The sequence below is a fragment of the Pteropus alecto genome, unplaced genomic scaffold, assembly GCF_000325575.1.
Source record: "Pteropus alecto unplaced genomic scaffold, ASM32557v1 scaffold79, whole genome shotgun sequence".
NCBI lineage: Eukaryota > Metazoa > Chordata > Mammalia > Chiroptera > Pteropodidae > Pteropus > Pteropus alecto.
The window spans coordinates 18,389,584-18,414,691 of NW_006494612.1; the positions used below are offsets into that span (position 1 = coordinate 18,389,584).

A 25,108-nucleotide genomic window follows, 5' to 3' on the forward strand; every position below is an offset into this window, starting at 1 on the left:
AATAAAAAAGAAAAGTGTTAATAGAACATCATGTCTTTTACAAGTTATATGCGTCTTATTTCATCATGGTTCTTTTAAAATGTAATAAAAGTGTGTTAAATAATGATATTTTTGGCAATTTGGGAAATGAGGATTTTCAATCTTCTCCAGTGGAAAGCCTGATTCTCTCACTATGGCTCTGCATCACTAAGTGAAGTCTCACATTGAGAGGCATAATTACAATGGCACAAGACAGCCGAACAAGACAGCAGCAGCTCCCTACACATAGACAAGGACCCTACAGCAAGAGGTCTCTATTTTCTCTTTGACACAATTTTCATGTACCAACTATCTCATCATTGTAATTTTCTTTTAATTTTACATGGATCTGTAATGATCTCTCAGCTGCTTTTTGTCACCAGACTATGACAAAATCAAACCAAAATCCTAAATAGGAACCTCCCCTTGACACTCACTTCCCCCTCTCTGTCTCTCTGTCTCTCTTTCTCTCTCCAGTCAGAACTAGTTGTTTTTAAGCACATTATTAAGAGCCAATATTGTTTTAGTGACAATATTGGTTTGAAAATTATATTTATTGCTTCTTCTATATGATGTTAAAATAACAAGTCAATTTAGTCATTTTATGAAAAAAAAATAGCTCAAATATTTAAATATTGTCAATAAAAAAAACAGTAAACTAACATAAGAAACAAAACAAATTTTAACTTTTTTAGAGAAATATTTTCCCCCAACACTTTTACAAGAGATGAAACCAAGGCTATGAGGGAACTGAAGTAACTCACTGATGGCTCAGCCAGAATTCATACCTAAATTTGGCAAAGTGAAAACAATACTGTTTCAAAATTTATATTAAGAAATCTGGAAAATGTAAATAATGATTATATATATAGTGTTTTCCACAGGAAAAAAAATTAAAATTTAGTAGAACATTTTTAAAAATGTAAAATAGCTACTAAATGCCAGTAGTTATATTTGATTTATGCCGTTGTGACTATAGCTCTTTAAATAACAACAGGGTATATATAAATGCAAATGAACAGCCATATCAGCCTTCTAAACGAGTTCCATCTTTCCCTTCCTTGCCCTTTTCCATGTGTTTCAGAAGTTTGAAATGTAAGATTAATTATATTTTCAATGTAACCCACTTATGCACTTATCGTTACATTATAATGGGGCACACCTGACGTAAGGACTGTGTTGGTCCAGTTGTCTCACCTTATTTTCAAGCTGTGCTTGCTATCATATACACGTTAAATTTGCTTTTTAAATTAATTGTTATTTTTTTTGTTGCTCTATGGCAAGAATTAAAAATGTATCAATGTCTCAAAATTGATTCATCAAAGCCTAAAAACAGTGACAAACGAATCCAGGTCCCCAACATAGGAAGTGAACAAGAATCAAGAGACAAAATATAATGTGAATCTCTTTGTGCAAGTACTGATAAAGTGGACCAAAAGAAAAAAAAAAAATAATAAGTGAAGTAAACCTGAATACTTGAAACTTAGATCTAATTTCTTATATTGGTGATCCATTCATCTATAAATCTCATGGTAGTGTCTGTAATAAAATGTTGTCAAATAGTAGCTTATATCTATTGACACTTTCTTATCATTTTCAAAACAAGCTCAGTAATTTCTGTAGTACACCAAACAAGTTTTCACAGAATAAGAGTAAAATGTTTTATTTTTTAAATGATGAAATTCATAACTTTAGTAACCAAAGATGAGAAGAAACCAAATGCAGACTTCAAATTGATTTTCCTGGAGGCAAAAGCAAGCAAATCTACATTCTTTCTGAGAGGCTTGTAATGCCACTGAGAAAATTAATAATAAATAGTATACTTTCAAAAAATCGGTAAAAGCTATTGGGAAAATGTCTGCATCAATGAAACTGTTAGATATTACATAATGTCAGCATGGAAGAGCTATACGATGGAGAAGAGAATGCCTTGGAAGTAGTTCCATTTAACAGTTGAACAAGCCATTGATGTGCGGAAGATATGCTCTTGATGGATGTATGGAATAAACTTAAGAGTACAATGCTCCATGAATTTTGGTACTGGTCATCCCTGAAAACTAAGACTAATCCAGATGCAGAACAAGGCAATGGATTCAACACTGGTGAAACACAGCTCTGTATGCAGAGAGGAAAATGGGCACTTTGAAAAGACTATTAAATAAAACTCAAATGTCAATACAGATATTATATCCATTGAAAACAGCCAAGAGTCAAGCATAATGCTACCTGATCATGATTCAGAAGTAAAACTGTGAATGTAATTGTCTTGTATCTCCCATGTATTGAGTGAAGAAATGCGCGGTGAACACAAGACTGTCTTGCCATACTGAAATATGCTGACTATTGAGGGGAAAGAAGTTCACATGGGTCTCCAAAACATAGGATGTGATAAACACCTTTCTTCCTGACACTGACCAAGCTATTAAATAAAGACCATTTCAATGATTTCAAATGGCATGCCTTAAATAACCTATTTTCAGCAACATATTACATTTGTTAAGTAGACTAAACCTATCACATCAGTGATAAAATTCACTATATTTAATTGTGAAGATTGGAAAGATTCCTTAATATCACTGAATAGTGATAAAAATGACACAATTGCTACAAGTTTAACTTAATTCAACACATAATAGTTTTCTATATTTTTAGATAATGAGATTGATGTCCTATTGGTAGGTATATTTAAAACTCCAATGCTGCAACAAAACTTGAAAAAAGAAATTCTAGTCCTAAATTCAACAAAAGAGCATATTAATATCAATCTGTCATTATGTCTAAGATAAACATTTAACCCTCTAGATTCTGAAAAAGATATGCTTGCCAATTTAGACTCTGACAGTGATAAAAGTACTTTCCAATAACGTATCAATTCATTTCTGGTTCCATATTGGATCCAAACATCCAAAACTGACAGTCATTAAACACTTGCTAAAGATCAGTCCCATTGACTTATAATTATGAGTTAGTACTTATTAAGTTAGAATAAGAAAAAGATAAATGCAGACTAGATCTAAAACTTCAGATGTTTCTCAGAATATTCATTTTAAATCTACATACAAGTAACAATGAAAACAGCAATTAATAACTTTTTCTAATATGAAATAAGTATCACTTTTAATTTAAAATATAGTTTTCCTTTACTTTAAAATTTAATCAGTTTTTTTGTTAAGTTGTATGAGTTTACTTACATGTGGACTCTAAAAAACAAAATAAACAAACAAATTAGAAACAACTCATAGATGCAGAGAACATGTTGATGACTGCCAGATGGAAGGGGGATTAGGAGAATGGGTGAAAAAAGGTAAGAGACTAAGATGTACAAATTGCCAGTTATAAAAACAGGTATGGGGATGGAAAGTACAGCATGAGAATATAATCAGTAATATTATAATAACTATATATGGTGTCAAATGGGTACTAGACTTATTGGTGTGATCATTACATAAATTATATGAATGACTAATCACTATGGTGTACACCTAAAACTTATATAATATATGTTCACTGTAATTGTAAAATTTAAAAAAAAAATTAAATTACCTATAACTGTGTTTCCCAATTTTAATTAATCTCCCTTATGTCATCTACAGATTCCAAAATAGGGAAGAGTACTGACCTGTTGGGTAAAGTTCAAATTCCTTAGCAAAGTAAGATAGCTGTATAATGCTTTTTGATGCTAATGTTATGAAACTGATACTTTTAAATTCTGTTTATGTACTTACCTCAACTATTGGAATGTGAACATGTCTAATTTCTTTTTTAGTTTTACATTTCTAGTATCTAGCAGAATATCTAACTCATGATAGGTGTATCCACAAATGACTTATGATTGAATAAATACTTATTTCACCTGTGAGAATGGAGAAGAGGGTGCTGATAAAGGTTTTATACCTTTAATAAATTTATTTTTTTAATTACTATTCTGACTATCCTAATGTTTGAGCATGGTGAAATAAATCTTGAACCAGATAGAAGGTTATAAGGGGTAGTTACAAATTTGCTTAATAAAGAAATGACATTTAGAAATTGACTTTAACTTAATATTCAAACTTTTTAATATGCCATTTTTAATTTGGATTTTATTATAATGACACCAAGTCCTTTTTTGCATTTAGTTTGGCTAACACTGAAGAGAACTTTAATAAAGAGAATGGGGTAAAACATGCATCAGGACTAGCATATATGATAATTTGTTAGAGGTGTTTATTATAACTTTCTTAGATAAAAGTATATTAAAAAGAAAATAAAGGTCTTGCAAAATTAGTACCTTTACACTAATATGAAATCTTGGTGTTTAATTTTATAACAGAGAACACATTTTAGCAGATCACGATGAATTTTTATTGGCTTAGCAAAGAGAAAACATTTGTTTATGAAAACTGTGATACATTGGAAGCATGTGACAGTCACCACGAAAATAAGTATATCACAGGTTGATAGCATTGGGAGAGCTCTTGACAGATTATCTGGGCTGGTAATTCCCTTGCCTTGGCAAGATCGTTTTCAGAACACAGCAGACAAATGCTTCTGTGTACTTAAAAAATATCTCTAGGGGAAGAGGAGTCATAGTCTCCCTTAATAATTTACTAAGTCTCTTCTAAACATGGTAACTAAATATAGTTTAGCACATAGAGTTCAGAGGCCATATTCTTTTGCTTTCACTTTAGTGTTGAATTAGAATATCCTAATTCAATGGGTAAATGCAGTGTGATGTCTTACTAACAATTCAAACTCATGTCAGTAAGTGAACTCATCATGTCTTTTACCTATCTCCCTTTCTTGAACTGTTTTTTTTTTTTTTTCCTTGTACGGTCACTCACACACTTGCTCAAACCTGAGAGTCACCCTGGATCTACTAGGTTTTCCCTCTATTCCACATACTTGCAAATTCAAGCCCCAAATGCTCACAACTTCTAAGTCTAACTTAGAACAATAAATTAGCCTCTTAACTAACCCTCTTACCTACAGAATTCTCTCTGCCTTCCCCTAGATTCTAATTAAACAGAAAAATACTCTCAGTACAACAGTTACACAAAGATAAACACGAAATGTATCTATAGTGTTGTTCTAGTTAACTATACCCAGATATAACACACATGGGTACACTAAAAAAATATATTTTTTCTACTAATAAATTAAGAATATCTATCTTAGAAAAGCTCTCAAGGTTGATACATGATTATGATATGGAACAATATATATAAAAGGGTTTTGAAAAATATGTCTAAAAGTATAGCTTATTATTAGTTTTGAGCTTGGAATTAAAAATCTGTATGTTCACACGCTCTTATATTGAAGATGTCTTAACCTCAAAGATATTACAGATGGGAAAGAATTGAATTACCTAAGTAATGCTTATCCTTTTTCATTTTTCTATCCTTAATGCATTCTAGGCATAAATTTAAAATTGTATTTAATTGCAACAACAAATACTTAGAATATCATAAGTAACTGATTAGGTAGTACTGTTGAAAAAAGTACAATAGTTTGGTTGAACAGACTTTCAAGCTTTAGGAGAAAGAATCTCAAATTAGTAAGTATGACTTGCATTAGATAAAGAAATAGGTATTTCCCAAAGATTTCATTTTGTAATCTGCTATACATCCATTCTGTAGTTTTCTGTATTTAACTCTCCAGCCTAATTTATTTTTACTAATTAAGATATACACAACTTTTTGAAATATGTTGTGTACTTATCAGAATATAAGCACTCATATTGTACTAAAGATTCTTGTATTTTTGTAATTAAGCTATGTATCTGTGACTGCGCAAATATGATCCAAGAGCCAGAAAATTCACAAACTCCACACGGAGTCTGCCTCAGTGTGGAAAGCAGCATCCAAAGGTTTCTTTTTTAATTACAAAACATTTATATTTAGACAACAATAATTTTAAATAGTCATATTGACCTATAATTCAAAATAACTCCATTTATTCTTCTATCCATCAGGCTTTCCAGTATAGCGATCTATAACTTGATTTCCATCAAAAGGCAATAAATTGAGGTCATGGGCTTGCATTGTGGCACGTTCATGTTTTACAAATAAAATGACATTATATTTGGCTATCTACTCCCAATTCTGGAAGAAACTATGCATGAGAAATAAACAGTTTTGCTCTAAATACAATTTTGGTATGTATTTTGGTATGCATATATGCATATTTTTTCTTTAATACATTTTTGTCTAACATGGAGGCTTCTTTTGATAATTATAGGATAAAGAATTCAGAAAAGCAAGAAGCAAGCTGAATGACACATCACTTAGTCTCTTCTGTTAACAATAAAGCTTGAAAAGTTTTCCCTCATTTATTTCCTTTGAGCCATTTGCATGCAAGTAAAAAGGCAGCCCCAAATTTAAAATTGATTTTTTTGATATTTATGTTTATATAACCTTCTAAGAATATTTTTAAATACACTATTTCTTTTAGCTGTGTTCTTAATCCTTGCCTATTTTTACTATAATAAATTAAATGATGACATTAGCCAAACCTTTCCAGCTTGTCTTCTAAATCATTAATAGATTTTATACTATTATTACTGAAATTGATCCTGAGGGCATTCCCTATTAACCTCTTTCCACTTGAGGAATCAGTCACTTATTTCTGGGCATGCTCTCTATACATTCTACAGTGTTAAATCTGAGAAAGAAGCTTTCCTGTGAATCCTTGGTCACCAGGTTTCCTTAGTTTTGTCTGGTAAAGCACTTTATCAGAACTTCTGAATCACAATAGCATTTCCCTTCCCCATACACAGCTTTTGCCAATCCAATTCATGCATCGGATTTCTCTCAGAAAAGGGTCTATTTTGTCTTGAAGGGAATAATCAGAAACATTATTTAAATGCTCTAAGAGTACAAATCAGCTGCTTTGAAAATGCCAGGCGAACAAATTAGAGTGACATGAGTAAATTTAAATTTCACCCATCTGCTAGAATAATGCATAATCCATTAATTAAATGAAATCTACTATGGTAGTAGAGCATACTTATATGAGCTTGATTCTCTCTAATAATAAAAACATACTTTTAAAAAAATTAGGCATGAAAGCATAACTAAACAAAAAAAATTACAAGCCATGGATCTGGTTAAAAAAACTTAACCTTTTTAATTGTTATTCCTTTCAATTAAATTTTCAAAGATCAAAATAACACTCTATTTTAGATGGGTTTATCTATCAATTTTATTCTCCAAATGAAGAACATAAAGTCTCTTAAAATATAAAAGAATTTGAATATTTACCTTAACTTCTTGTTATAAAGAAAAAAAAAAATTCACAGACTCCCTTAGGTTATTGAAAAAATCCAGAAGTATGTAACAGTGGCTTGAAAATATTTTCTCAAAGGATATATTTTGAATATTGTTGCTGACTTTGGCAGTTATTTCCAGGAATAAGCTAAAGCTGTCTATAAGAAAATAATAGCTAGAAAATAAATTGGCTTTGACCAAATTGAATTTATTCCAAAAGAGAAAGGCTCCAGTTTTACATAGGTAAACTGGATCATGATTTTTTTCTTGTTTCCATGTTAATTTGACAACAACATGATGGGCTTACACATAATGGAAAATCAGTAACTACAATGTTTATGAGAATAGCTTCTAATATATTTATGCTAGACACGCCCTACTCTCTATTGTACTATTGAACATATTTTAAAATTAATTAATGACAGCATGTAGTAAGCGATAACTCTAGACCAGGCACTTAAGTGTTTTACACATCATTTCTTTTAATTCCAAATACAACAATATGAAATTCTTCCTATTGTTATTTCCTTACTAGAAATGAAATTAAATGTTTTGTCTAAGGGCATAGGAGTGCAAGAATTATAATCTAATGAAATATGAAAAAAATTTTAACTAAAATAAATATTCATCTAATTTTCTAGAGAATTTTTACTTTCATAATATTTTCTTCTCATTATAGAATTTTAGACAATCTTGCTTTCAGGAATGACTACCATTAATATTTTTGCATACCAATCTAGTCTTTATCTATGCAAATCTCTTCTCATAGATGTGTTTAAAAAAATTGAGATTATATTCCCAGTAATGATTTTGCTATGCTTTCTAAATATTAAAAAATATTTGAAAATACTATTCTTAAAGGTCTTCTACATGGAAGTTTTTGTTTTTGTTTGTTTGTTTTTAACAATTCCCAACTCAGAGACTTCTGAGCTGTTTCCAATGTAAAACAAGGATGGCATTGAACATAAATCTTTATCTCAATTTCAGATTGTTTTTTTGAATACAGTAATTCCAGTCTTCGAAATCTGTCAAAAAGGTACTGTACACATATTGCCATGTGGGTGCAGCACAATTTTTTAAAATACTAATGCATTATCAAATTCATAACCAAGAGCCATGTAAGAGTGGAGGGTAGGCTAATAATTATATTTTACATATGTAATGCTTATGTAAAAGTTTTTTACTTATTGAATATTTCCCGGGATCAAGGCAAAAAAGTATCTGACCTACACAAGAAAAAGTTGAAAATTAAAACAACAACGTTTGTTAGAGAATAACTTATATAGATGTCAAAACCTGCTTTTAGTTTTATTTTCTTTTTGAAAAAAAGATTTCAACACATACTTTATTTCAACTGTTAACAAAGGGAATATAATGTTAAAGGGAAATTATAACATGCTTCAATAAAATGTTAACATTTTTACTATTAAAAATAAAACTTTTCACTACAAGGGGAAAAAAAGGAATATAGCACAATACATATTTCCCCTATAACAATCTATCTCTGTATATTAGCTGGACAACATAACAACTTTAAAAACGTGTTATGAAACAATATACTTTAAAGTACTAAACTAATTCCGGGATATTTTTCTCCTTTTAGAGAAAATACTCCATTCTATTTTTCTTCTACAGAATTAGAAAAGAAGAAATGTAGTAAAAAAATAGTAATCTAAAAAAAGATTTTTATCAACCAATCAAAATTATTTATTGAGAAATAACTACTGTTATTTCTCAATAAATAATTATAACAGTAGTTATTTCTCAATAAATAAAATACTCGAGGAGTCATACTTATGTTCATTTATGTTACAAAATGGTTGTGATACTATTACTTTGTAAAATAATAAAAACAAAAATTAAAAAGCCTAACTTGAAATTATGGTGATGCATATAGCTCGAATTCAGAGATTTAGAGTTGACTAGAAGGTAGAAAAGAAGTAAGGAAATCTCTCAGTTTTAATCAGACAGTATCTTTCTCAGTGGGGATTGAGATTTATTTAATACTTCCTTGGTCTGATAGCTGTAACTAATAGAATGCTAAATGAAGTAGCACATGTTTATTCTTCATAATACGAAATAAAATTAAAGTAACGGTGCTTGAAGGACCTAATTTGTATGTTTTCTGTTTTCAAATATTTCTATTCAAAATGATTAAAACAAAAAATGAGAACATTAAAAATTATTTTCTCATTTTAGTATAATACTGATCTTAAGGCTATAAGGAAACATAACAATATATCTACATTAATAATATATCTACATTTTCAAGAAAATAGTATCATAATACTACTTTCCATTTGAAGCTCAGGTAAATTTTTTTTTTTTTTTTTACACTTACAGCACCTGGTCTTCCTGGGTGTTCTCCCATCCAAGTACTAACCAGGTCTGACCCTGCTTAGCTTCTGAGATCAGACAGGATTGGGTTTGTTCAGGGTAGCATGGCCATAGACTCAGGTAATTTTTAAAAACTCAAAGGAATTCTTCATAACAACTGCTTCCTTTTCCCCCAAATAATTGACTTTTTTGGACTTCCAAATGTTGAGTGAATTTTAAATGTCTTTTTAATGTTCAGGGCTTTTTTTTCCCACCCTGGCAATCAACGCTAAGATTACACCACACCTGTTCTGTTTAAGTTTCACTTTTTCTGAACTTAGCACTAGACTCCAAGAACTGAATTTAGCTTTCTGATTCATGTCTTAAAAATGAGCCAATAGAATTTTTACTAATTTGAGGCCATCAGTCATTTAACTATGCCTCTCTAGTGTTCAGAGATGTCTCATTTCATGATAGAAGGGCAGTTAACACCTGTAAGGTAATTATATCTACCAAATGTTGTTGGCTAGGAATATGAATATATAATTGTTCATGCCATCTGTTAATTGTTCTATTTGAATCACTTATTTCATCATATACATTTACTTGGCAACTATACACTTTTACTAGCCTCTAGAAATGCTACATTAGCTTGTAGCAGAGTTTATAAGTGTTGACATCATTAAGATGAAATTTTAAGTCTTTGGGACAAAACACAAATTAAATGGATAAAAAAAAGCATGTATGCATGTGTGCAGAAGGAAGGAAGAAGAAATTATTCTAATGAGAGGGAAACTCAAATAAGAAAAGAAAACATTTCAGAGGGAAATAGAAATTTAATAGAAAAGAATTGATTGGAACATTACTAGATCACTGAGATGGAATCCTACCTGAAATCCTATAAAATTTAAAAACAGCACTATTGATCTTTGTCACAAGGAATCCCCAGCAAAAGTGATTGATTAATATTACTATCAAGTAGCTGAAAAACATTCAATGCCCCCCAATGGTTTTAAGCATTAAAGTGGAATCCTCAGATTCCACAGATGGATTTAGAACTTTTACAAATGTTTGATATGCATTTTATTTGCAATATTTTAACTGCAATAAATACTATTAACACAGGTCTGAAATTTACCAGCTGTGTGACTTTAGGCAAATTTCTTCATTTCTCAGTGCCTTAGTTTCACCATCTATAACTCAAGGATAACTAAAGTACAAAGCTTAAGAGAGAATATATCGAGAGCAATCACATCAGTGCTTATCATATAGTAAGAGATCAATAATAATTACCTGTTATTATTATTATAATCATTTTTATGACAACTCTGATATTTGACAGACCCCTATCATGTTCAATTGCACTGCAGATTAATGGGTTTTCTGCAGACGTTTTTGTCATGTTTATGCAGGTGTTTGAACACCTTATTGATATGGTGTGGTGCAGGTAGGTTGAACAGTGGCCCCAAAGCAAAATACAAATATCTAGAACTTCAGAATGGTACCTTATTTAGAATAAGGCTCTTTGAAGGGGTAAAGATCCCAAAAGGAGATCAAGGATTCAGGTGGGCCTTAAATTTAATGATACAAAAAAGAAGAAAATAGAAACATTCAGAAGGCGGCTATGAGAAGACAGAGGCAGAGATTGGAGTGATGCATCTACAAGCCAAAGCAATGCAAGGAGAAGTCATCAGAAGCTGGAAAAAGCAAAGAATCTCTCCTAGAACCTTCAAAGATGAGCAAGGCTCTGCCAACACTTTGATTTGGGATTTCCGGTCCTTGAAAACATGAGAGTAAATTTCTGCTCTTTCAAGCCTCCTAGTTTGTGGTAATTTGTTAAGACAGCCCTGGGAAATTGATATACATGGTTAAGAGGTGCAGTGTTTGCACTGGTCTTTTTCAAGCCATCCTTGCCTGTCTACTTTAATAACAGTGCCCAAGCATGTTATGAGAACTACTTTATTTTTTAGAGTAGCTATCGATTTACAGAAAAATTTCAGAGTTCCCATATGACTCACACCCAGATTCCCCTATTATTCATATCTTACATTGATATGGTACCTTTCTCAAAATTAATGAATTAATATTGATACATTATTAACTAAACTACTTACTTTTTTCAGACTTAGATTTATTTGGCTTTTGCCTAATGTCCTTTTTAAGTTTGAGGCTCCTATCCAGGATATCACCTTACATTTAGTTATCATGTCTCCTTTGTCTCCTTAGCTCTGATGGTTTTTCAGACTTCCCTTGTTTCTGATTACCTTGACCATTTGAGAAGTATTGGTCAAATATTTTGAAGAATGTTCCTCTACTGGGTTTTGTCTGATGTTTTTCTCAAGATTAGATGAGTTTTTCGGAAGGGAGAACAGAGTGGTAAAGTACCATTCTCACCGTATCATATCACATCAAAGGTACAGAGTATCCACATGACATCATTATTGATGCTGACAACAATGTTTGTCAACATTCTCCACTATAATGCTACTTTGTTTACCCCCACTTTGCATACTATAATCTTTGCAAGAAAGTTACTATGTGAAATTCAACTTCAAAAAATGGGGAAGTTATGCTCTATCTCCTTGAAGGCAGAAATATATACATAAAATTTTTTTGGAGTTATTTTGCATGGAAGAGTTATCTATCCTTCCTCATTTATTTATTCACTCATTCATATCATTATAGACTCATAAATATTTTTTATAGCTGAGTTATAAACCATTTATACTTTATGTGTTTTGCTCAGATTGCTCTAGCTTGGGACACTGGAAGCTCTTTCATTTCCCTCCTTTGTCTCTTAAGATACCCCCGCAATGCCATCACTGCGGGGTTTTGTTTTTAGTACTTCCTTAATTACTGGCACTATAAGATGCTCCAAAATCATGATGTATCTTTCCTGCCCCAGTCCTAGAATTAACCATTTCTCTAAGAAACTCTGGTTCCTTTAATTGGAGTTTGTATTAGAAACCAAGATATGGGTGATAGGTATGTTCTTGACTACTGGGGTGTCATTGGATCTCAGCTGACAGAGGAAGTAAATATATATGTGCATGCTAACCCACGTATAAATGCATTCTATACCCACATTTCTATATGTAACCATCTGTATCTATATTAAACTAGGCGTGGGTTCACACAGATGTCTCCAACTCTAATTTATTGCAACATTCTTGCTTTTGCCCATTGCTTATCTGTAAATTCCCTTTACAACACTGAGAGAACTGACTCCCACTTTCTCCACTCTACTTATGTAACTACTCAATTCCCATATGCATATGTGTAGTAGATTTAGCATTTTTAACCTGTGCCTCTGCAGGACACAACTTTATCCACTAGGGTACAGTACTACTGTACAGTTTCTGTAGACTTCAGTTTTATAAGCACCGATATACCCAAGTTCCATTCACCTATTGGTTGCTCTCAGTTTTTGATGATTATGAATACAGCTGCTATAAACATTTGCATGAAAGTTGTTGTGTAGACGTAAGTTTTCTAATCAAAAAGGTAAGAATAAAATATATGTAATTTTTAATTTCAAAACTCTAATTGTTCCTTGTTAGGAAGCCTCTTAGAAGAATGCTATGGCAGTGATAGGAGAAATCACAGGGGCAACTTATATAAAAGTGAGGATTGAACTATGTTCAAGTGGTTGTGGTTGCTGCACTGCTAAGCACATGCATTTTGGTAAGTAAAGCATCCTTCCAAACAGTATGAAATAATGGCCTGCGACTTGTATTTTATATTCACGTACAGTCTTTAAGTTATAGCAATGACTTTTACAATTTCTTGTTATAAATCAAAGCTCATGGTTGGTCATGAGTCAAGTTGTTAGAGGACTACTGGAAATGAGAGAAATCATTCCTTTTGTTTTTGCTATTGAAGAAACCCTTCTAGATAAACATCTCAACTAGAATATAGGTGCATTGTCTTGGCTTGCTTATGATTTCAAACTATTTAGTTGAACAAGCTCACTTTCTTGGTGCAGGGTCAAATGAGTCCTAGATAAAACTAAAATTTATAGTTTAGACTCAATATTCAAAGGTAAAGTGACTTTGCAAACTCATACTAAGTACCTGACTGAGCAGAACATTGGCATAATTAAGATAATTTTTAAATACCTTAAAACACTTTGGTTTACTTTACCCAAAGTGAACTCTTTGCTAGTATGCATTATGAGCAATAAATGAATTCTCTTAGTGATTCAGCAGTAAAATAACAATTTCCAACTATTTGTCTTTTAAAATTCTGGATCAGCTTAACAAGACATTATTGTGCTTTACAAAATAAACTATTAAAACATAGCTTTCCCCCTCCCCCCCGCCACCAAAAACATCAATTATTTACATGAGTCAAGATTTTTCTGATACCATGAAACCAAAAGAAAATGCAGAAAATCAGCTGGATGTTGATGCTAATAAGATGGCAGCTGTTGTTCAAACCAACGAAATTCAATGTTCGCTTTTAACAAAATCCTCTTGTTTTCACTGATTGGCTTATAAGAGAAGTTTATAAACTTCTGAAAAAAAGATAAACATTTATAGAAGTATTTGTTAGGCTATCACATTGATTTCATCTTAAAAAATCGCTTTCTATCTTAAAGAATCACTGACATACTATAAGAGGACCAATATCCATAGTTTGCATATCGAGCCAAAAAGGTTCTATTTGTCTTCCTATCTTCATCCTTAGTCACAATCATCCTATCCTCCAGCCACACAGCAAGGGCAGGAACCTACTTTCGGATTAGAAGGTCTTTTTCTTTTCTTTTTCTCAAGCTAACAAAAGGATTCCCTTCTTTCAAGGCCCAGGTGAAAAATCTCCTTCTTCATGGACTTAGGCTTGGCCATCACCTCTCCTCCAAGGATTCTCATAGGACTCCAAGCAAACATCATTTTTAAAACTTCATGGTGAACTCCTTAAGACAACACACATATGTCTTTCAAACAAGGGTATGTGTGTGTCCATAGGAGCAGGAGAAACCACAAGGTAACTATAGCCAGTCTTCCCTGGATTCCAAAGATTTGAGTGAGAAATTATATTCAAATGCCAGAAGAACGAACGCAAAACATATAAATTTTTAAGATAGAGCAAAAACCTCCAAAAGAAGTTGGAGAGAAAGAAATCAGGCTACACCCACACCTCTCCCAACAGTAGTAGTCCTTTTTTCCCAATGCTAGAAAGCATTTCTCATCATTTCCTAATGATGAGAAAGTGTGACAGGTAAGTTATTTATATATATTCACAAGATAATATAAAGTATAAAAATATGTTCAGGTAATGGATGATAAATGAGAGCTAAATAAGCCACAGAAATGACATGAAATAATACTTCAATGTATTGTGACAGGGGTTCTTTATACGAAAGATGTTACTAGTGCCCATTCTGAAAAGTGAGACTAAAGGGGTACTATAGATTTAATTAGGAAATATTTCCCTTAATTGCATATATAGCTTATTTGACTCATGATTTGTAGAGCCAGAGACCAAGAGTTAAGTATGGGTCTTCTTTTTTTGCTTTGAAAACTATGGAATTTGCATTAATTTGGTTTATCCTTTATCTGTTTAAGTTGGCTGTGACTTTGCCTATACCTATTTATTTAATTCTTATTATTCCACACTTAAGCTCAATGTCTCCTCAAATGACCTTTTTCATACCTCGTAGAGTAAATCATTTCATCATTGCTATTAAAGATATAATACCAGTATTATTTATATGTGGTACATGCTTTTACTAATAAATTGAATTGTATGAAAAAATCGTTTTGTTTCATTGCACTAGAATATATTCTTTCATTGTAATACTGTTAGTTAGCCTCACTCATTCAATCACTGATTAGCTTTAATAACAAGAAATTATTTGCCTAAAATAAGTTGATACTCTCACGTTCTTCTCTTCCTTTTTGTTCCATTCATACAAGAAGTAGTTTCATTGAACCTTAGAGAATGTAATAAATAAATATTTTCTAAACTGAACCTAAAGGAATAAGAAACACCACCACTTTTCTGAGATACAGGAATCAAGACAAAAGTGAAGTGATCTATCATTGCTAATAAAAACAGTATACACACATAATTATAAAAACATAATGGCATATTCAACCCATTTATAAGTTGAACATCATTACCTTCAGAACAATTTCAAACTAATAATATTTAGGGAAAAAATTAAGGTAGTACATTTTATTAGGCACGTCTCTATTCCCATTTGGTATATATTTTATTATCATTTCACGACCAGATGTCATCATGTCAGTTGAGAACATTAATCTTGCTTAGACTCAAAAGGAAAAAAAAAAAGCCATCCTAAGAAAGCAATGAAGCACTTCTCTATATCTTTTATGGTTAAAGGCTTTCTGAGTATCATCAGATAATGTCATATTCAGACAATCATCTTACCAGTTATGAATGTGCAACTCTGCTGCTATTGCTGGACAAGACGATTTAAGAACCCAGTAAGAGTTATGATATGGAATGTTTTCTCTAAATCACAGAACATTTTCAGATGACAATGATGCAGAAATTAAATAACTGCTTAGGTCAAAAGATTAAGGCATCTTAATGTAAAGTATAATTTGTTCTAATTATTCTAGCTATAAAATTTTCTATCATATTTTTTAAATTTAATTTCCTCACATACAAAATCTACTTTTCCAAATATTACATTTTATTCTAAGTACGTGCTCTGAATAATATATCTCACAATGTACAGATTGACTTGCTTTTCTTCAAAGCAAGAACAATAGTCTCATTTTGTTGCCGAGATGTATATGAAGGTCACAGGTATATACAGCCAGTGTCCCCTCTCAGTGAATGGTACCATGAACCACTCAGTTACTTGGACACCTAGAAGCCTGGCTCATCTTACCTCTATATTCCCCTCTCACCAAATCCTATCAATTTTTCCTTCTCTGTGTTTTGAATCAATGTGATTCTCTTATCTACACATTAACTCAAGAGAATAAGATAAAAACAGGTATTATGGGGTAAAAAGGTTTTATTTAGGAAATGCTGGGTAAAACAAATCAAATGAGGTTATTTCCGATTAGACTTATTGAACACTGAACATGGTTATTGTCATTATAACTCTCCAAACCACATTTAAAAAATTCACTTGGAAATTATATTAAATGCTTGGGGACTATATGAACAATGAACTATTTTTTTTTCCACAAACTAAAGATGGCATTGGTATAGAAAGTATATAAAAATGTGATGATTACATCTCTAATTTAAATACCCCAAAGCATGGAAACAGACACATTAAAAAATAAGGAAACACTTGATAAGAAACACAAACAACTGAATAATTGAATTATATTTTAAGGAACATGGCTTGAAAGCTACAAGGTTCTGGGGTCAGCTCCTTCACTCTAGAATTATAGAATTTGCTATTGCATGAGAGAGCAATTATTGTTTTTTTGTCTTACAATTTCCATCCATTTCATCTCCTCATGGGATTGAAAATGCCCACTTTCTGCTCCTCTTCCCAAACACCTTGTGCACTGTTTTTCTTTCTTCCAGTTTAAGAAGAGAGAATTGAGGGAGAATGGTACACTGAAAGGAAAAAATCGATTCCCAAAGAAGCAGTACAAATCAGAACTGAAATAATATACTACAGATTGTACAGGGACAGAGTTTTGAGTATTCAATTCATGCTGTGGCTTTCTTTCAAAGTCACCGGAAGATAAAGCAGCAATTGTGACTTTGGCAATCTTCCAAATCTCAGCTGCGTGTTGCTCAAAAATCTACTTCTGTGGTGGCAAAACATGGATGATGAGGTGGGGGCTGAGTGAAGGACACATGACCTAATAAAAATCTATGGGGAGCCACGTCAGGAGAGAAACCACCACTAAGAATGCTCTAGTCTGCACCTGCTTCTGGGGAGATGGAAGATGAGCATTTGGACACAGGTAGCCGATTAACTACTGTTCAACATAAAATTAGCTCTTTTCAGTGCCCAGGCCATCTCAGCATCTCAGTATAGATATCCAACTATCGCTGCAGTTTTGGATGAAAATCTTCCAAGGCCCTTCCAGCCAGAAGTGAAATTGGGACACCTGCAGAATAAAATGTCCTCCTTCAAGTCAAGTGGAGTTGTATAATAGCACTTCTTTCTTTTTTTTTTTTTTTTAATGAGGCTGAGTTTTAAAAGGGATATCCCAAAACCACTGTCTGTTTCCCAGTTTATTAAAAGGCATGATTAACTCTTTGAGGATTATTTTTAACTATATTTCTTTAATAATGTCTAATTAGAGGCAACCTAATGCTGTGATAATGTGATCTGAAAGTTGCAAACTGAGTCATTAGTGTTTTTTATTTTACTTTTGATCTCTACACTAAAAAATATATTATATGGGTTAATAATTGGTATATAACATATTTAAAAGATTGCCATTGATGTACATAAATTAAGTCTTCAAAGGCAATTACATTTTTTTGAGTAAAATAATTATAAACCGCTACACTACAAAACACCCTATACCTGTAATGAAAGCAGTGAAATAAAATACACACTAAAAATGTGGTGTAAGATAAAAGGTCAAGTTTAGAAATTGTTACAGGTTACGTATGCATTTCTAAAACAAGAACTAGTGTGATCAGTCATAGTTGTTTCCTGTGATTTCTTCTTTTCCCAACCAAAGCCACTCTAGAGAACATTACTAATATCTACCTTTACCATAGATCTCTTCGAAATCACAGAGGTGACACCATTACTCCATAAACAAAATATGTGATGTTAAATTTATGGCATACTTGGTTTTTCATTTACTATATGACTATCATACTCATCTTATTCTCCACAAAATATTTCCCACCACACACAACCTGAATTCTATCAATGCTAATGCAAGTCTAACTAATAAAACAGTAAACAGTGATAGTCATTCTTCAAGTCATTTTGTAAAGCTAAGATATATAAACTAAGGAATGATTATGAGCTTTCTATTGACTATATTGATCACTTGGGTATGTGAACATTTTCTACTCCACTAAGAGAGCAACTCTACACAGAGAGTTTTAAGTGGTCATCTGATACATGAATAAATATGGTGTTATGTGCTGAACTGTGACCACCCCAAAATTCTTATGCTGAAGCCCTAACCACCAGTACCTCAGAAAGTGACTATATTTGGAGATAGAGCCTTTAGAGAGGTGAACAAGTTAAAATAGGACCTTTAGAGTGAACCTTAATACAATTTGACTGATGTACTTATAAAAAGAGGAAGTCTGAACATGCAGAACAACAGGAATGTAAGTGCACACAGGAAATATCATACGAGGATATAGCAAGAAGGCTGTCATCTACGAACCAAGAAGAGAGGCCTCAGATGAAATCAACATGTCTGCCAACAATCTTGAACTTCTAGTCTCCAGAACAGTGAGAAAATAAGTTTTTGGTATTTAAGCCATATAGTTTCTGGTATTTTGTTAGAAAATCCTGGCAAATTAATACATATGACATGAGAAAATGAGGAAATAGCTGAACAGCTGAGATAGGCATTACAGATGGGGCTTATGGTTATTCCCTGTGCTGCACACTATCAAACACACATCTTAACTAAGTTCCTGAGATTGGGGATCCAATGTGTAAGAAAAGATATCTAACTCACTGAACAACATGGCATTGTCAGGCTCTTCATTTCTCATGGAAGTTGCTTGAGGGTGTATTTTGTACACCCTCTTAATAAAAATGCATTTGGTGTTACCTTCTCAAATGAATACCAGCATAACCTGGTATAACAACTACTCACTACTAACTACTAAAAAATAGTTCCTATACTACATCTTTCTGTTTATGTATTTTTGTACATGTTTGGAGCTAGTCTAAACTTGGAGCAATACCTAACAAAGACAATGTATTCTTTGCTCTTTGCCCTACTCCATATGCCCTTTGTGATGGCCAAATACCTTTCTCAGATGGACAACTGGAAGGCTAGTTGATGTGCGTGGTTCCTATCCAAATTCCAGAATCTAGCAGACTACGTAGTCCGGTGAAGCTTCACAGCCCTGAGGTGGATCTTACTCTTCTCCCACTATCCAGTGATCGAATGCTCAGAAAAACTGGAATACCTTAAATACTTTAAAAACTAAAAACTCCTGCATAAACAGCTACCTAGCCTTTTCCTATATTTTTTGCTTATAGTGTCCCACTTATAGGAACTATACCCTACAGGAGGGTGCAAAATATAACCATATATTCTCTCTTCCGTATTTTTTATTTACTTTCTCAGTGACTTTCTTGAATAGATTGTAAAACTAATAGGTAGATTCTTGAAAATTTGGTTTACTTTCAAAAGCAAAATATCTAAAATCTATGAGTAGTTGTCCAGAACCTTTTATTTTAAGCCAGATTCAATATAACCTTTACTTCTTGCTTTAAAGTGAGCTTAGTTCTACTTCCAGAAGCTTAGCACAGGTAACCCGCCAATTGTGCTTTAAAATCCAGTTACAATAATAGAAATATGGATATATGTGTGACAAAACATAAAATGTTAATAGTAAAATCTAGGTGGTGGGTACACAGGTGTTCACTATAAAATTACTTCAATTGCTGTATTCTTGAAATTTTATGCAACTAAATATAGAAAAAAATTCCAGGATGCCTCCAAAAATCTGGCAGAAAACATCAATCTATGTTTTCTATACTGTGAATTGTCATATTTTTCTGGGTCTATATAGTCAATTTAATGGGAAGTTTAGAGATGTTGTGTCTAGGGCTACTAGCCAAACATCATTTAAAAGAGAAATCTCAGTATCTCTTAACAGTGGCCAATAGTTGTTTACTGAACCCAAAGAGCATCCAAGATGTTCTTTTCAAAGCAATGGGAGGCTCACAATTTTATGAAAAACATCCAAAGCAAATATATTAAATGTTCCCACAAGCTAAAATAATATACTAATGCAAAATGTTGTAGATTGTATAAAACTTTCAAACAATGAATACAAAGATTATACATCTCTTATGAATTATTTTTTAAAAAGTATTAACCAAGGAAAAATAAATGAAGATCATCCCCCCAAACTGGTGTCTCCCACTTTAGGTTTTCTTTCTTGTCCATATGAAATATAAACATATGCAACATATTTATTAATATACATTTCATTTTCAATATATATAGCTTTATAAAAATCAAGGCTTATTATTATCTAGGGAATATGTGTATAAAGATCTGTGCCAAATTATTTTCTTTACAAGAGCTAATATATAGTCATTCCTCAAATTAAAAATGGAAATCATCTACATGTTCTTATTTAGATAAGCAGAAACATAAAAGAGATTTTGAACATGCATTATCACAGCAAATACCAGAGACTGAGCAGAACAATTTTATCTTGCCTAATAGAGATTGGATTTTTGGAGAACCCTAGATAAATATAAAGTAGTTAGGTAAACAAACCACATAATTTAGTTACATGTCTCGCTCTTTCCTTTTTCGACTCTTTCTTGACTTTCTACAGGGAAGAATAGATATGTAATCTGGGTGTATATTACTGAATAACAATCAACATGGATGGAAACCTCATGAAATCTCATTGAATTGTATAACAGTTGCATAATTTCATTTCTTATTCAATGCGTTTCAACATTTCTGCTACATCTTAGAAATTACTGTCCAATTGACTTAGCCAAAACTTCTTGAATTCCCCTTGGTGCTTTCTCCACCTTGATTTTTTTTTTTTTTTGTAAACACAAGTTTCAATTATTCTCATCTCTCCTCCTTCAATTAAGTTCAATCGTTCTCATTTTTTCTTTACCACCATTTGATTTGCTAATTTTTATAATGAAACAATGATTTTTCCACCCACTATTAGGACTCCAAAGAACTAGACTTCCTGTCTTTGGAGCATTAGCAATTTTGAGCCTTTCAGATCCTCTGTTTAGTTTTAAGAGTGGCAGCATAATGGGAGATAAAGTCAGGGTCTCGTACTGGGGAAACTTAATGGACATATTCTATAATCACTTGAGTGCTTTCTCTGCAGAAAGCACTCCTCATCACAGTGGTGATGTGGGAAATACAAAAGAAATGGCCAGGATTCTGTCTCCCCAGGAGACTTCAATCAAATGGGGTGAGGGATAGGCAACTAAGCAACACATGCATGAATACCTATCAGTGAAAAGTTCAGAGAAAGGGAGAATAATAGGAGCTGGAGCAGCCTGGAGAAAACAGTGTGAGCAAACCTTGTGGTCAGGAGAAGACAGTGAGGAATAAAGAGAATATATCTGGTAAGAGTTTAGGCTCTGGCCACAGATCAATGAAAGGTAAACTTAGAGAACAGCTACATTGTTGAGAATCTGAAACATTAGATGAAGAATTTGGACATCCTGCAGTGATAAGCCTTTTCAGGTTTTGAGCATGGGAACCAAGTATGTTAAAAGAAGTGTAAGAAAAAGATAAATCCTTTGGTGTATAGAATCAATTTTTTCTCCAGGAAATCCTGGAAAAAAGATAGGTTGTCTTGTAGCAGCCACTGTGGCTCATGGTAAAGCGAGGAGAGCCCAAATAGCTGATAGTTATCTCATACATTTTAAGAATAAAATGTCACAAAATAGGACAGGTCACTACTATATAAAATGCGGAATTAAATCAAATATTGTTTAAATAGCTCCTATCTTTTTTCTTGCTCTAAAGGGTCCCTTATTGAACCATTAGTTATAAAATTAGAAAAAGAAAAATAGAAAACTTTGAGGAAAGTCTTTTGAATAATTAAGGCTTCTTTTTCTCATAAAGTTAATGCAATCGATAAATCTCTTCTCTTCTGTTCTCCTTTTTCTCCCTCTCTCTATTGCTCTGTTTCTAAGGCTAATACTGGTGTGTGAACTGATGTGTAAACGTATCTAAATCCAGGTACCCCTTGAGAGGTTCTGATGTGCAGTCTGGACTTTAGAATCAACACACAGGAGCAGTAAACTCCAGGGTAGTCAAGAGTTAATGAGAAGACTCTGTTCTAGTTCTCCAAATTCAACTCTTCTCAGATACCTATAAGTTTTTCATTCTATACTTTTAAGACACATTGGTTTTGCTTTCACATATATATAACTAGCAACAATGTTTTAACTCAAATAAACTGGCACTGAGTAATTAAAATCAAGAGGACAGAAAGCAGGATACCAACAAAGTCTGTGAGCAATCACAGACTGCTCAGACACTGTCATTCTCTTGTCCCTCTCTCTGCAGTAGAGGAAGACATCCCCTCATGTCCTATTGAAATCGCTACTGCACCTTTGCAGTCCCTTCCAGTTGCATATGTCACTTGCTGGCTCTAACAATGGAGAATTAATTCATTGCATACTTGGCAATCAAGATGTAAATGAGTAACATTTATGACAGCTAAATATATTGTTCACAACACTTTGAAGAATACCCCTAAACATAGGCATCATTTAGAGTCAAATAAAGAAAACGAGGCATCATTTATACAAGGGGTCTTTGAAATGTATAAATTAAGAAAATCTATAAGCATTGGGGTTTTTTTCCTGTAATTTCATTACCTTTGAAGTAAATAACTCAAAAGTATACTTAACAGTAGTCACGTATTCAACAATAAATGTCAATACCTTAGCTAAGACATTTCTATTTTAGTAGTCCCATCCCCAGCCTGAATTACCGCTGCATTGTCCTTTGGTTCCATAATTCTTGCAACAAAACTGATTTGAAGACATTGACCACTGAGTCACATATATGTAATTTTTCAACAATTTATGGGAAAAAATATTTTTTTTTTAAGAAGAAGTAGATCAATTATTTAAGCTACTGGATATATTCTCAGAATTATTATGCCTAGAATTTAGGAGGCCTGTTTCACAGGTAAACATTTTCAGAAGAAAACACCGCATCTAAAGAAGAAAGGTAGATAAATATATTTGGAATTTCAAGAATAATTTCTTCCTTGGCTTTTACAATTGAAAATACTTTTAAATTTATACAAAAGCTCAGTTTTAACCTTCAATTTTAAATTATAAAGCTATTCATTTTTTCAAAGCAAATAGTGCAGTATCTGTATGGCTCCATCTAAATTAAGATATTTTTCTTTCTTCCAAGCATCAAATTCTTTCTTATAATCAATAACTAGGTCTTCTCCCATACTCTTTAAATACCCTAAAAATAACATATGTAGACATATCATTAATATGTATGTATATTTACATATATGTAATATATGAATGTACATGTGTGTGTACATAAAAACCACATAAATATAATACAGCCATTGTAAATGATGATCCATGAACTTGCTTTCCATTCTTTAATTATCACCCCAGAACCAGAGAGCAGACATAGCTCAGAACATGGGCTCAACAAGCGACACAAATTCATTCATTTTCACTTTAAAATTCAAATAGAGAAGCCTGCAGAGAAGCTGATAAGCTGTCTAGTAGAGTATAACGTCTACCACAGGCCTTAAGATCTTGCACAGGTGGATTATGTGTAATGAAGGAAAAAGAATAAATATCATCTAAGGTGAACAAATCCATCACAACTCTCACCCAGGCAAGTCGAACACTGGAATTACATTGAAAGTTATGAATATAACATTCCATTGGAAGTTATGAATATAAATACCACAAAGTATATATACCGCTTTCACAGATATGTGCCTCCCAAATATAAATTTCTTATAGATGGTAATAAAGGAAAATTTGGAAGTTTTTTTTTTTCATAGAAAAGTAAACGCAAGAAAATTAGAATGTAGATTCAAAGAAAATATCAGGAAATTTTAGTTTCCAACAAAAATAAGGTCTAAATTTAATAAGGCATGAATGCCCTCCTATTTGTACAATACCTCAACATCTAAGTACCTTGGTATCCTACATATAAATGAATTTTTCATACATAGGAAAGTTTTGGTACTATCATATATAGGATAGACTATATTTTAAGGCTCAGCCAAAAGCAGACAATTTGGTGCATTGCTTCTTAATACAATTTTATATTAATGTAATATAACTATTCAAGATATTTATGGCCTCTGATATAAAATACTGACTTATTTCTCAAATGCTTTTCAAAGTTATCATTGTAAAGGAATCGGAATTTTCAATATTTTTCCAAAGCTGATTGATCCTGAAATTTATTATACTCTCTCCACACCTTTCACTCCTATAATGCAGATCCCTCCACTATAAATGCCTCTTCTCATCTCCAAGACACAGGATGGCTAAAGGAAACAGCAAAAGCTTGGCATTGAGTTACATAATAGCAGTCACTAATATTATAACTCAGAACCTCACTCTAGCTTTAGTTTCTTCTAGTAATTAGATTCATCACCAAGCACAGAGTACGGTTTACCTCTTACCAGAGAGAAATGGAAGAGAAGTATACATTCACGTAATAAAATCGGTTGATCGAAACTTCTTTAAATGTTACTTAAATTATTTTATTTGAAAGATTTAATGCCATTAGTACACATAATTTTTTTTAATAGTGACTGACTTCACCTAAAACATGGTAGTATAACGCTATGTTGTCCTATATAAGCCTGAAAATGAGGCTCTCTTTTAGTATTTTAATATATTACAATAATCA

General features: G+C 32.4%; 1 protein-coding gene and 1 pseudogene across 9 annotated transcripts in view; both read right to left on the reverse strand.

The window, feature by feature from the left end:
• PTPRK (protein tyrosine phosphatase, receptor type K) overlaps nt 1–25,108 on the reverse strand; it is a 483,452-nt gene that overhangs the window by 111,329 nt on the left and 347,015 nt on the right. The window lies entirely within an intron of this gene.
• Nucleotides 9,600–9,718, reverse strand: LOC112474387 (annotated as a pseudogene).